General features: G+C 37.9%; 1 non-coding gene across 1 annotated transcript; it reads right to left on the bottom strand.

The window, feature by feature from the left end:
- Positions 1 to 14347: 14347 nt before the first annotated feature.
- On the bottom strand, positions 14348 to 14454 carry LOC112393184 (U6 spliceosomal RNA). The gene has a single exon (XR_003001851.1). It is a non-coding gene; the product is annotated as a U6 spliceosomal RNA (small nuclear RNA).
- Between the last annotated feature and the right edge of the window lie 1240 nt (positions 14455 to 15694).

The raw sequence follows: 15694 nt of genomic DNA, 5'->3' as shown, positions 1-15694 counted from the left end.
TATATGAGGTGCTATTCCATCTGACAATGACCTCACCCAGGCACTATGTACAAATACTGTATCTAATATGCCTTGTGTGTAGTCTGGGATATGAGAGAGTGTAGGGGTGAATTTGAATCAATATGATGACTAATGCCTGAAATTGCATTATTAGTCTTTCCTTAGTTAGCTAATGGCACTGATTCATGTTAGAATGCAATTATTTTTCATAGAATGGCTTAATACATAAACCTTATGCTAAAATGGAAGGCTAGGACTGGATTGGGATTAGGAGAGGCATTTTAGTCCTTATTCCAGTACAGTCTCTGTGACCTTGGGCAAGTTACCTATTTCCCCTAGAACTTCAGTTTCCTTGTCAGTAATTTATGAGGTACCAGAGACTCATTTTTACCTAATTTAGCATTTTGTCTGAAGCTGGGCTTATCATTTCATTAAATTTTAGGGATTCACTAAAATGTTAAGTGGATATTTAAGTACAAACATCTGAAAATGACACGCCTTACATGTTATCATCTATCTTTTCTAAAATTGGCATAACAAAAGAAGACAATCAAAATACATACATAAAATCCATGCCAGGTGATAGGAAAGATACTATAAAGAATCTGAATATTTACCAGGGATATCGGTATTTACAGTTTGCAGGTTTGCACAATACAGTAGACAGAGCCTTGAACTCAGAATCAGCAAATTTCCATTGAAATTCCAACTTGACCATTGAATTTGTAAGTCTCCCCCCTTCTCTACCCACCGCGCCCCATGTAATATGCATTCTCTAAAACTAGGAAACAGGCAACAGCAAATGAAGAAATAGAAGGTAGTCTCAGGGAGTCTTAGGAATTGCCTTGAATTGATATTTATTGTTTAAGGACCATTCTGAAAATGAGGAGTTGCTTCAAAGTTTAGTTTATAGGCATGCCTCTTCTTATAATAGTTTTTGCTTCAGTTCTTTATTTGATTGGAGGTACAGAAAACACATGCTGCAATGAAATCACTTGAAACTTGTTTCTCTTTTTGATCTTAATAATTCGTTCTGTGTTTTGCCTACTAAAAAAGCCGTTCTCTAGCAAACCAATATCATGGCATAGCTATCTATTTTAAAAGTATTAATAAAAATGTATATATTTTTAGGTTCTTATAGCTAGGGTATATTTTCTAAAGGTGTCCCAGGGGCCACCTCAAGAAGGGATCTTTTTGTTAAATTAATAAATCTATCCAAAGATAAGATTCTCATTTCAATCTATTTTAGAAAAAACAAAAAACTCACAGGTTGAGGTCTTTACTGCCCATCTTCCCTCACATCCTCATAAATTGGTTTGGTGTTTAATTTTTGATCTAGGAAAGAATAATTCATTTTTATCTTCATTTAATTTAAGTAGTCAAGGAGTAGTCTATAGAGATTGAATAAATTTAATCCTTCTGCAGTTAGTGTCAAATTAATTCATTCTGGATGTGGATAACTAAAGAAATACAGACCCTCCCACACACTGACAGAAACCTTTATCAGGTTTAATGTTTTATGTAAATGATACTACTTCAACGGAAGCTTGTCGTGTTTCTCCCTCCTCCCTTTCTGTCCTTGTTAATTGTTTATTTTTAAACTAAATTTTCTTTTTCAGCGTCCTCTGAGGACTGTAGTCTTCACTGGATCAACTGTGTGATACTACAAGGATAATATTCTGCCACTGATTTGGCTCCTTTGGGTAGAGAAATTAAATTTTCTCCCCTAATAAAGTTCATAGCTACATAACTTCTGTGGGATGCTCCAGCGAGGATGACCTCACGAGGACGATCTGGCTATGTCTTGTGTGCAGCAAGCAGATAGGGTCATTGTAAAGAGCCACTGGTTTCACAGGACACGATCCATCTGGCTCATTCCAGGCTTGTCACAAGGGATGATTTCTGAGGACTGTTGTCCCTCCTATCGAGAAGCCCAGACACAAAAAGCTACCAAGTAGGTCAGCATCCAAAACATTTAAAGCACCCTTTCTTCTTTCTTTCCTTTAAGGTTAGCATTTGGGGTTATATGGTTAATGTCCATATAGGTTTTATAATTAATCATCTTAATAGATGAAGAATATAACAATTTAATACACTTCTTTTAATTACTCGTACAGCTATGAGTGCATAGTGGCGATTGCTAAACATGACGCTTCAAGATTTCTTTTAAAAAGATAATTTAGTTATCTCTTGTCAAGTCACTATTTAATGTTACTTTCTATATTTGCTGTGATAAGCATTAAAATCTGTATATTGGCTGATAAATCATTGTTTAGGAGTGTCTAAAGGGTAGAGTAAGTGGTATGAAATTGCCATAGTGTAATAAATGGTTATTTGATAATGAATGAAATTGTTTGAAAATACTGTTAAAATGTCAGGTTTAAACATATACATCATTACTCAAAAGGAAGGCAAACATGGAAACCACAGTGACATCATAAATATACTGCAATAAACACATTTATTTATACTGGGCAAGTTGTAGGTACTTTGTATAAATGGGTACAAATTGATATATGAAGTTAATTTCAATCTGTAAAAGTAATTGCATTGGTTTAACTTATTTAACTCTCCTTACAATAATATTTATTGCAGAAAGAGAAGGTAAAGAAATAAATGATGATAAATAGATAAAATACATAGGAAATGGGAATTGTTTTACAATTTAATTACACTGTCACATAAAATTATCACACAAATACACCAACCTGACAGCAGAAATACATTAAAATTCTATTATCTAATGCAGAGAACAGTTTTTTGTTGGCTGTTATTTCACTTGCACATTTAAAATACTTTTATTTTTTTCCACCAACATGAAATGTCAAACGATCTCAAAAGCAAAAAGGGTAAGCTGGGAACAAAAACTGTCTAAAAGAAATGTTCTGCTTTGTCCCATATTGTGAAGATTGAAACACAGTCTAAGAAAAGGGCAACAAAAGCACCCCGTCCCTCATGATTGGTATATGGAAGCAATGTAAACTCCGAAACTCACAATAGAAAATGAAGTTAATCGATTTGTTAGACTTGTGCAGAACTCACAGGATGTGCAAATAACTTACTAGTTGTACATCTTAAATAGCATAACATTTCATTTGGGGATAAGTAAATATACACGGCCAAAGATTCATTGGTCTTATAAAACCAACTTGGGCTTCCCTGGTGGCGCAGTGGTTGGGAGTCTGCCTGCCAATGCAGGGGATGAGGGTTCAAGCCCTGGTTTGGGAGGATCCCACATGCCACAGAGCAACTAAGCCCGTGCACCACAACTACTGAGCCTGCACTCTAGAGCCCGCAGGCCGCAACTACCAAGCCCACGTGCCACAACTACTGAAGCCCGCACGCCAAGAGCCCGTGCTCCACAACAAGAGAAACCACTGCAATGACAAGCCCACACACCACAACAACGAGCAGACTCTGCTCACTGCAACTAGAGAAAGTCCGCACGCAGCAACGAAGACCCAACACAGCCAAACTAATAATAATAACAAATAAGTTAATTAATTAATTTTTTAAAAAGTAAAACCAACTCAAATATTTATTTCCTAATACTTTCTAGGTATACGCTAGATGCTGGGGCATTATTTTGACTCTGTCTTTAAAAACTAACCATATAATAAGGGAGATGAGACATGTTCATATGAAATAAGGCATTTATGTCAGTGTTGGTTATTTATTTGTTGATCTGTATATGTAGAGTTATTCTGCTCTAAGTTTCTAAGCCATAAGTTGCGACCAGAATATAGTGTCAAAAAACTCTCCATTAAAAATCTTCAACCTTGTTGTCACAATTTCTGTCTCTGATATCTAATCCTAAAAATTCTGCAACACACTTAATAATATCTAATCTTGTAACATATTTAGGTCATTAGGCCAAGAATAATGTTACCTAGTTTATGGAAATACAAAATTTATAAAGGAAAGTACAAAATTTAGTTTGAGAAAAGTGAACATGATAATTAAACTACTCAAAGGGGAAAAGTAATTGAAGGAATGGGTGAGAATTAAAAATAATTATGGGAGTGAAAACTTAAAGGTTTAATGCAATTAATAATATAAAGTGATTCAAAAGCATATCGTGCAATTTCTTCATGAGCGTCAAATATTTAACCATGGCCAGTAAACTAACTTTTTAGATGATATTTACCATTTATGAAACAAAGCCATATTTCTCTTTCTCTTTCATTTCTCTTAATATCCATTCAAATAGAAGGCAAATGGATCTTTTATAGTCTGGGGGGTTAAATAAGACACTGCAAACACAATACTTGAATCTTAACAAATTGGACTTCTGATTTGTTATAAAATGACTAATGGGGAATCACAGGTGATGAATGAAAAACAAGAAGACATTTTTCATGGACTTAACTGGCCAGTCAGGGCTTATCTAAAGAAATACAGACCCTCCCACACACTGACAGACTTCTTCTTTCCTAAAGAAATCTCTGATAATTCTCTTATCACTGTATTTGAAGCATTTTTAATAGCAGAAGTTTTACGGAGTCATTTTACAGTTTTGTCTGATATGCATATGTATATACATTCTATGTATATTTATTTATGTATAGGTTCTATCACATGTACGTTTTCAATGGTAACATTTTTTTCTTAAGTAAAACAAGCAGAGGGAATGACGAAAATACAGTTGCAACAGCATCCAAATAGTTTTAAAATTTTAAAATAATAAAATAAGAATACAAACTTTTAATGTTACTTCCATTTTTATTGCTGTTAAAAGATTATTTTTAATGTCAGATTTAATGATGAGATAAATGTAAACATAATTCTTATTAGAGAGAGAGAGAGAGATCTGATTTTTCTTAATGGCATGATATATGATAATTAAAGTGTGTTTTAAATCTTAAGGGTTTCTAGGCTCATTTTGGCTCCAACTGGTGAATTCATTTATAAAAGAAAAGAAGTAGACAGTGAAATAGGTAAAATACAATAATTAAAGTAATTCAGACATGACAATGGAAAATGGAGATGCTTAAAAAGAAGATTTAGAGTATCAGATATCGATGAGAGTAGAATCGTAAAATGTTATTCCTAGAATGGTTTTCATATTCCTATAAATTAAATAAATTGACTCACTTCTGAACATTAGGTCTTCAAAAGGATATGTATATACTGAAAATATGATCTGTTTTTTATTGGCTACTACTATAGAAAGGGTCATAAGTAATGCCAGCCATTATTAGAATTTAGAAGACATCATTTATTATACTTCAGAATGGCCTGTTAAATACAATCATTATCTAAGAAAATATTGAACATGGGTTGTAGTTAACTTTTAACATATTGGAAATACTGTTAATATAAAATTCAAATTCCTCTATTCTCAAAGGGTACAGTATTTAACCATTGTAAAAATGTATACCCCATCTTAAATTTAAAGACACAACTCAAGAAAGATAACCAATGTAGTAAAACAGAAATGCCTACAACTCTCTGACCACATAAGATGCTATCATGCTAACACAGAACTCTTTTGCCTTTCTTTTCTAATGTCATCCCAGCATTAATGCTTTCACTAATCCTAGTACACCACTTTCTCATTTGACACACTTTCCTAAACTGTGTCATTTGGGTGCCTGTTTTGTGTGATTGTGTATGAAATTGCAAGAAGAGAATAGGGAAATAGGAGAAATTCTCCTCCTCTTCCCTAAGATTAGAGGTGGTCTTATAATAGTCCACTCCCCCTGTTTACACAGAAATTACATTCAAGTCAGGTCAGATAAAAATAGAAAATTACCAGTTGTGTCTGCCTATTATGTCAGTAGAAGTATGAACTCTGAAATGCTGCACAGATCTTCCTAAGACTTGACCTGTCATAGATGCCTGTGGAAGTCTATAGGCAGAGACTTCTCTAAGATGTGGAAAGTAGGGGTTAAAAAATTGCCCAGAGTCTTATGTTTGGAGTGGTTCTAAACTCTTTCAGGATTTAAGCAGCTGTTGCTACATGGTGCCAAAGAAAGTAGAGGATGGAGGAGGCTACCAATTGGTGCTAAAAAGAGATTGAAAGTCCAGGTACACATTTGATTGATATGCTGTCCCAGCTTGGCAGGGCTTCCTTGCTTTCAGACCTCTTCCTCACCTTGAACATGACCTGTGGAAATATTTTATTTTCTTCCTTCCCCCCTTAGTATATCCATTGTTGTTTTTGTCAATTTCTCTGTGTAAAAATAAATTATTTTACTTAATTTAATAAATATATATTTCTTGCTGAGGTTGAGGGGTAGAGCTAGGAAGAGGCTATTACATATGTCAATGAAAAATTAATCAGTTGATCTAAGAAAGAAGCTCTCAGCCCAAAATTTTTAAATTTTGCCTTTAAAAACTCTTCCCTGAAAACCATCAGGGAGTTTGGGTCTTTTGAGCTTGAGCTGCCTGTCCTCCTTGCGTGGCCCCCACAATAAACCTTTCTCTGCTCCAAACTCTAATACTTTTGTTTGTTTGGCCTCACTATGTGCTGGGCACATGAATTTGGGTTCAATAACAGCTGTACCATTTTTCATTCCCCCTGCAATGCATGTCAGTTACAGTTGCTCTGCATCCTTGCCAGCACTTGACATTGTCAGCTCCTTCTGATCTGAGCCAGTCTAACAGACGTGGTAAAATATGTTGTAATTTAATTAAACCATTTCATACCTATGACATTTGTTTCCATGGGGGAATTCAGTAAAGTTTAAACAATTCTGTCCACAAGGAGCTTGTCTTCTAGTTGAGAAGCTAATACAAACACACAAAAATCAAATGGAATAGTAGTCCAATATAATAGCATGGTTACCCAAAAACTGGGTTCACCTCTTGGTTGGTGTTGAGCCAAAAGACACAATCAAGCCAAAGATTTGGAGAAGGAAGGATTTATCACTTGCAGCAAGTAAGGAAAACACTGGGATCTTTCCCAAAGCAGTGTCTCCCTGCAAAATTGGGGAATTTTTAAGCTAAGGGTATATGCATATTCATGAAGGGTGTCAACAGAGTCCAACCTTTAGTTGATTGAAGTCACTGAAGGTCAGAAAAGGTCAGTCAACATCACCATCCCTTAGGTTCCAGTTGATCTGGCGGTTGAGGCGTCAGGCTAATCTTTACCATTGAAACAGAACAGGGAATCTTCACAACTGATTTATTATCATTTCTATTGTTACTTCTCTTGCCTGATAACAGAATTTGTTCCTGAATTCTTTTGTTCCATTGAGATCATTAATTACTGAGACATGTTCAAGGGCAAGCACTGTGGTCAGGCTTAGGTCACATAATGGCTTAGGCCAAAAATAACCTCTTTTCTGTCAAGAAAGCCACGCCTGGTTCTCTTTCTCTGGGGACCTTCTACCCTATCTTCTTACAGCAGGAAAGCCAACAAAAGAAAGTTCATGATTGATTCCAATGAATTCTTTGATTAATCATTGCTATAGTAGTTAACTATCCCTGAACGTTTTTGAGGACACCAAGTCTAAAGGACTCTTCCTTCACAATGTTTCTAGTTTTTTCTTTCTCGTATCATCTCATCCTAGATTACTACAGCAATTTCTAACCTGTTTTGTTTCCTCGAGATTCTTTCTACTACAATCAGTCCTAATTTAGCCATTGAACTAATGTACCTAAAACAGTTTTCTATTGCTGCCTAACAAATTACCACAAATTTAGTGGCTGAAAACAATACTCTTTTAAATGTTCACAGTTCTGTGGGTCAGGAGTCTGGACATAGTGTGACTGGGTTCTCTGCTTAGGGTCTCACAAAGCTAAAATCAAGTTGTTGGCTGGGCTGCATTCCCATCTGGAACTGGGGCCCTCTTCCAAGCTTATGTGGAAAGTTCAGTTCTTGTGGTTGTAGGACTCAGGTTCCCATTTCTTACTGGCTAACAACTGGGAGATGCTTTCAGTTCCTTAAGGCCATTCTCATTCTCTGATAGGTGACCCTCTTTATCTTCAAAGAGCAATCTTCCATCAAATTCTTCTCATACTTCAAGTATTTCTCTCTAAGGACTGATCAATCCCATTTAAGGGCTCATTGGATTAGGTCAGGTCCACCCAGAATAATCTACTTTCCTTAGAATCAACTATTCTATAAAACATAACCTAATCATGGTTGTGATGTCCCCACAAGAGGGAATCTTGGGGCCATCTTATAATTCTATCTACCGTATACAGTAAACAGCTATTTAAACTTAGCAACATTAAAAACAAACCTAATTTCAATGCTCACCGTTTATTGCATCTTACTTCTTTCCTCTGGGTTCACTTTTCTCTTTGACAAGATTATTTATGATTTGACATTGATTATATTATTATTTGACAAGATTCTTCAGTGATTATTTTATTGAGGGTCAGTAACAGGTAAACAATTTTAGTTGCCAGAAAATGTCTTCATTTTATTCCCACTCTTAAATTACAGTTCAGACTTGTGTGGAATTCTAATTGACATTTACAGCTACTTCTCCATTGCCTTCTGGCATCTGAAGACTGAAGTTGGATATTAGTTTAATTGTATTTCCTTTGTCACTAATGTTTTCCCCTCCTCGATAGCATTTAAGTTTTTAACAGTGATATTTTCCAGTTCCACTAGAACAAGTCTAAGTGTGTACTTATTTATTTTCCTCTTGGTTTCTAGAGTACATTTTCAGTTTAAGGACGCCTGTCTCTCTCAAATTTTGCAAAATTCTTTATTTTTTTCAAATATTGCTATTCCCGTATTCTTTTCATCTTTTTTCCAGGAACTCTTAATAGAATTATATCCAAAACAATTTATTCTCCATGTACATTAACTGTTCTTTCATATTTTTATGTCTTTGTATCTAAGTACTGCATACTCAGGGAATCCCCCAGTGTTGTCCTCTAGTTCAGTAATTCTCTCTTCAACTCTTACCCAGAGTTTGTCCCTTCTACTGATTTTTTTAAAAAGTCCAGTCAGTATAATACTCCGTTTGAACACTTTCTAATTAGTTTGCTTTATTAGCCATGAATTTTATTTTTTTTTAACCTATTCTATACTTTAAAAAAATTTTGTATTTCTTTGCAGAAACAAACTATATTTGTTAGATTTTTAAAAAATTACTTTCTTTTGTCTCAAGTAAATTTGCTTTTTGACCATAGTTTTGTTTGGCTCCCCTTCTTAGAATTAGTTTCCTTCTTATGTTTTAGAATTTAGGTTTTCAGATTCTGGGGTGGGAGGTTTTTATTTTTCTCTCTTTTTTTTGTGTGTTTACCTCCTGCTGTCTAGTGATTTTACAGTTGCCTTCACAGGATCTCCCCTAGAGGCCTTAGGTGAGAACTCAGTGTAGTGGCAGCTGTTCCCAGCTCCCATCCTAGGGGATATTATTAATATACAAGGCAATATTGGATCAGGTCCAGGTAAAGAGGATGTGTCTGTGTCCTTTCACCTCTCTAGATGCTGATTTTCTCATAAATCATATTCCTTGGCCAAAGCATCCTTGAACTTGACAGAGGAGCTCCACCCCTAGTCATGGCTTCAAGCAGTGAGAGGGGCTTAATTCCCCAACTCTTCATGAGCACTTTACTCCCTGTTATCCCACAGAAGCTGATCTGCTGACCTCCTCTATATGCTTCCAGACCCAGAACATGTTCCACAGCTTCAGCCCTAGACATCTGCTCAAGATTTTCAGCAGAGGACTGACATAATATCATGCACATTTTAAGGAATTATACCAGCTTCTGCATTGAGAATAGACTTTGGGGATCAGTGGTGTGGCTGAGGGGAGCAAGAATGGAAGCAGAGAGGCTAGTGAGGAGGCTGTTGCAATGATCAGAGACGATGGTGGCTCAGACCGACACAAGGGAAAGCAAAGAATCAAGGATGACTGCTAGAGTTCTGCTTGGGGCAGCTGGGTGGATGCAATGGTCTTCACTGAAATAGGGAAAAAACTAGATCTTTTCCCAAACAAGTGAGGTGGTTGTCCAAACCCAGATGATTAGGGTTTGTTGCAGGCCCCTCAACTCCAGATGTGAAGCCAAGAGTCAGAGGAAATTTTGTCTCCAACATAAAGGTCAGACATCTATTGGACCAAAGGATCAGAGATCCCAAAAGGATCAGCCCCTCTAAAATTAGGATGGGTCATCCTGATAAAGGAGCTCTTTGGTATTGACAGTTAATGGCTAATTTACCCTAGACCCAGCTTAGCTTCTGTTTCTGTATATTCACTGCCGCCTACTTGCCTGAAACAGCCTGTGTCCAGTCTGATTTTTGGGAGTGGGGCTATCTTCTTTCTCTGTGATACCTCAGGTTTAATCCTGTTACCCTGGCAGTTAGCCTTGGCATCCATACCACCAATGAAAAATCAAAAGATAATTTAGATTCATTACCAAAGTATCATTTAGGGTATGTCTCTGTGTATAGAAAGTGAAGTCAAATGTTGAGGCATTATGAGAATTATTCAGGCAAAGACATTTCTTCCTCCCTTATATGGATATTGCATGAAAATTTTCTAGGCTTGTCATTAACTAGCTCATTACCTTAATTAACCAGTTCATTATGTAATTGTAGACACAGCCTTAAAATTATTTGTACTGTTTCTTTCTGTGTGTAAATAACTGTGAAGTAAAAATATTAATTTATGAATGTAATTGTGTAGGTGATCTCTCCACATTTACTCAGAATTAGCAATTAGTGCATGCAAATCAGCTAAGACAAAAGTCTCTCAGATCCTGTTCAGAATACAGGAAGAGTTAATTTGCAAGGACGCCTGCTTCTGGCCCATCTGATTCTCAAAAGTCACGTTCTTGCTTCTGAAAATCAGAAACCGACCATATTTGTTGTGAGCTTTATGATCAGTGTTAATTCCCTTGCAAACACAAGAAATAAAATGCTAACAAATCATCATCCATTACCTAATTATACTTACCTAGACAGATAAAGTTGGAGGGAAAAGAGTGGATCATATTTTTTTTTAAGGCGTTTCTCATTTTGCAAACAAAGATGAAATTTATAGCTTAATTATTCCTCATAGTACCATACAGAGCCTTTGCTGTTAATCACACCCAAGTCCTGAGATTTTGCTCCCAAAGAAGTATAAAATGTGTATTGACTCCCAATTAAATCAATTCTCCCGCCAGTGTGGGTAGTAGTGCTAATGGGATTTAATGTTCCTGAGGTTTCACTGGGGTCCACAGTAGAAAAAACTCTGATGTAGATGGAGTATCATTCCTTCAGCAACACAAATATCAACTAACACAGAATAGTACATCTGTCTCTGACACCTTGAATTGTGGAAGTTATAAGAATTAGTCATCTTCATTAAAAGTCATGCTTGTGGATATCGTAGGGAAGATGGCGGAAGAGTAAGACAATGAGATCACCTTCCTCCCCACAGATACACCAGAAATACGTCTACACATGGAACAACTCCTACAGAACACCTACTGAATGCTGGCAGAAGACCTCTGACCTCCCAAAAGGCAAGAAACTCCCCACGTACCTGGGTAGGGCTAAAGAAAAAAGAATAAACAGAGACAAAAGGATAGGGATGGGACCTGCACCAGTGGGAGGGAGCCGTGAAGGAGGAAATGTTTCCACACATTAGAAGCCCCTTCGTGGGCAGAGACTGCGGGTGGCAGAGGGGGAAAGCTTCGGAGCCGCGGAGGAGAGCACAGCAACAGGGCTGCGGAGAGCAAAGCGGAGAGATTTCCGCACAGAGGATCGGTGCCGACCAGCACTCACCAGCCCGGGCGGGGCTGGGAGCTGAGGCTCGGGCTTCGGTCGAGCACAGGGAGAGCACTGGGGTTGGCGGCGTGAACACAGCCTGAAGGGGCTAGTGCGCCACGGCTAGCCGGGAGGGAGTCTGGGGGAAAGTCTGGACCTGCCAAAGAGGCAAGAGACTTTTTCTTCCCTCTGTTTCCTGGTGCTCGAGGAGAGGAGATTAAGAGTGCTGCTTAAAGGAGCTCCAGAGACAGGCGCCAGCCGCAGCTAAAAGCCTGGACCCCAGAGACGGGCATGAGACGCTAAGGCTGCTGCCGCTGCCACCAAGAAGCCTGTGGGTGAGCACAGGTCACTCTCCACACCCCTTTTCCGGGGAGCCTGTGCAGCCCGTCACTGCCAGGGTCCCGGGATCCAGGGACAACTTCCCCGGGAGAACGCACTGCGCGCCTCAGGCTGGTGCAACGTCACGCCGGCCTCTGCCGCCGCAGGCCCGCCCCGCACTCCGTACTCCTCCCTCCCCTCGGCCTGAGTGAGCCAGAGTCCCCGAAGCAGCTGCTCCTTTAACCCCGTCCTGTCTGAGAGAAGTACAGACACCCAACAGCGACCTACACGCAGAGACGGGGCCAAATCCAAAGCTGAACCCTGGGAGCTGTGAGAACAAAGAAGAGAAAGGGAAATCTCTCCCAGCAGCCTCAGGAGCAGCGGATTAAATATCCACAATCAAATTGATGTACCCTGCATCTGTGAAATACCTGAACAGACAACGAATCATCCCAAATTGAGGAGGTGGACTTTGAGAGCAAGATTTATTATTTTTTCCCCTTTTTTTGTGAGTGTGTATGTGTATGCTTCTGTGTGACATTTTGGCTGTATAGCTTTGCTTCCACCATTTGTCCTAGGGTTCTATCAGTCCATTTTTCTTTTGTTGTTGTTTTTCTTAAAAAATTTTTTTTTCTTAATAATTATTTTTTATTTTAATAACTTTTATTTTATCTTACTTTTTTATTTTACTTTTTCTTTCTTTCTTTGCTTCCTTCCTTCCCTCCTTCCTCCCTCCCTCCCTCCTTTTTCTTTCTTTCTTTCTTATTTACTTTCTTACTACTTTTTCTCTAAGGGTATGGAAAAAGATATTCCATGCAAATGGAAACCAAAAGAAAGCTGGAGTAGCAATCCTCATATCAGACAAAATAGGCTTTAAAATAATGACTATTAGAAGAGACAAAGAAGGACACTACATAATGATCAAGGCATCTATCCAAGAAGAAGATGTAACAATTGTAAATATTTATGCACCCAACGTAGGAGCACCTCAATACATAAGTCATAACAGCCATATATACATAACAGCCATAAAAGGGGAAATCGACAGTAACACATTCATAGTAGGGGACTTCAACACCCCACTCGCACCAATAGACAGAACTTCCAAAATGAAAATAAATAAGGAAACACAAGCTTTAAATGATACATTAAACAAGATGGACTTAATTGATATTTATAGGACATTCCATCTTAATACCTAGAAACAAATGACAATGGAGACACGACAACCCAAAACCTATAGGATGCAGCAAAAGTAGTTCTAACAGGGAAGTTTATAGCAATACAATAATACCTTAAGAAACAGGAAACATCTCGAATAAACAACCTAACCTTGCACCTAAAGCAATTAGAGAAAGAAGAACGAAAAAACCAAAAGTCAGCAGAAGGAAAGAAGTCATTGTAAAGCAATTATACTCCAATAAAGATGTACAAAAAAATTACTTGCTAATTTCAAGAGTAAAAACTTTATGCCATTTATACTTAAGAAAAATCATGCTTGTGGGTGAATAATAGCAGTTGAGTTGCCTCAATCATTGGACAATATTTGGACACATTTCTAGGTTATCTATTTACAAATATACTCTCCCTGAAATGGAGCAGGACCCTATGGGGCCTTCCCAGGAGAGACACCCTCCATGTCCTCTGCCTGCCTTTTGTCTGTAGAAAAACTTTAGTCAAAAATAAATTTAATCAGAGAAATGAGAAAATGCAGAAACAAAGAAAAAGCAGTCAAACAGGACAAAATAATAATAATAGTATAGTCATTAAGCAAAGTCAAAGACTCTTAGCTCCTTGTCGAGGGCTATAGATAATGTTCTGAGCCATATTCTCTGAGCTGTTTTGTAGATACTGAAACCCCCACCAGGTGGAAGACATTAACTACATAATGACCAAACTGTAGCCATGACATAAGCTGCCACAATTCCAAGAAGTGGCCTCAAGGAAATGGGAACAAACCGACCCTGGAACTGAAGATTAACGGTAGTTAAAACAATCAAACATGATGTTGATCAAACCACCGCATGACTAATTTCAAGACGATCATCAGAGCAGACTATATCGTTCTACATGTAGCCACCTCTCTCCATCTATACACCTCTGAAACTCTCCTTTAAAAGCTCTTGCCCACTGGCCGGCAGCGGGGAATTGGTCTTTGGACATGAGTCCACATTCTCTCCCAGTTGCCAGCCTCATAAATAAAGCAAACTTTCCTTTCGACCAACACCTGCCTCTTGAGTATTGGTTTTTGAGCACTGAACAGCTGGACCTGAGTTTGGTAACATCCCAAAGTTTTATAAGATGCATCCACAGGTCTGTGTAAACCGAGCTACATGTGCTGGCCACTGTGATCACATATATTCTTGTTTTTTAAATATGGAATGCTTCAGGAATTTGCATGTCATCCTTGTGCAGGAGCCATACGAACCTCCTCTGTATTGTCCCAATTTTAGTATATGTGCTGCCGAAGCGAGCACATCACATATATTCTTAACTCTTCATGTACCTTGGGGAAGCTGTCAGGTGCCAGACTCCCTAAGTTGAGAGCTACCTTGAAAATGCATGGACTGGAGTGGTTAAGGAAAATGAAGGTAGGTATCCAATCCACTTCTCATTTACTCACGAATTTGATGTTCCAACTTTTATTCTCCCGCTTAGTGCAACTCACTGGTATCACTACCAGAGGGAACAAGGTTAATGTTTGGAGAGAAAAGCAAGTAGACTTACATCACTACTCACAGCAGTGATAGATAACTTGCCTATCAGAGGCTGATATCTAAATGTCAGCCACATGCTAGGTATTTTACAACATTATTTCTTTATTTTTAATGTCTTAAGTTTAAATTATATTATCTCTTTTTAAATAGAAAATATATTTACAAGTTAAAAAAATTTTAAAGTCCCAGAGAGTATAATGTGAAAACTCTCCCCTGCCACCTTTGTCCCTCAGCCTCTCAGCTACCTTTCCCACAGGCAACTAATGTTAGCAGTTTCCTGTGATATTTCACTTCATGGGTATGTAATGTTATCTGTTTGTTAGTATGCTATACACACAAATGTGCACTTAATGATATATCTTAGAGACGGTTCCATATCAATACAAAAAGAGCTTCCCCAATCTTTCTTTATGATGTCATTGTATGCATATGCTGTAATTTATTCAATCAGTTCTTTATTTTTATTTTTTAGAAATTATTTATTTATTTTATTTTTGGTTGCATTGGGTCTTTGTTGCTGCACACGGGCTTTCTGTAGTTGTGTTGAGTGTGGGCTACTCTTTGTTGTGGTGTGCAGACTTCTCACTGCAGTGGCTTCTCTTGTTGTGGAGCACGGGCTCTAGGTGTGCGGGCTTCAGTAGTTGTGGCACATGGGCCTAGTTGCTCTGTGGCATATGGGATCTTCCTGGACCAGGGATCGAACCCCTGTCCCCTGCATTGGCAAGTGGATTCTTAACCACTGCCCCACTAGGGAAGTCCCAATCAGTTCTTTATTGATGGGCATTTAGGTTACTTAAAACCTTTTGTGATGACAAACAATGCTACAATGAATAAACCTGTAAATATACTATTTCTTAATAATGCAAGTTTACCTTCTGGAAAGAGTTGTCAGCAGTAACTTCATTTTGTACCTTAGAACTCCATCTTGTTAAACTGGGAACTCTGCTGACCTGATTCTGCTGACTTGGAAAAAAAAAAAAAGGAAGCTACTTGCTGAGAA

The sequence above is a fragment of the Neophocaena asiaeorientalis genome, unplaced genomic scaffold (assembly GCF_003031525.2).
Source record: "Neophocaena asiaeorientalis asiaeorientalis breed wild unplaced genomic scaffold, Neophocaena_asiaeorientalis_V1.1 scaffold264, whole genome shotgun sequence".
Lineage (NCBI taxonomy): Eukaryota > Metazoa > Chordata > Mammalia > Artiodactyla > Phocoenidae > Neophocaena > Neophocaena asiaeorientalis.
Note: the sequence above shows the minus strand (reverse complement) of the source record. Positions and strands in the feature narration are given on the sequence as shown.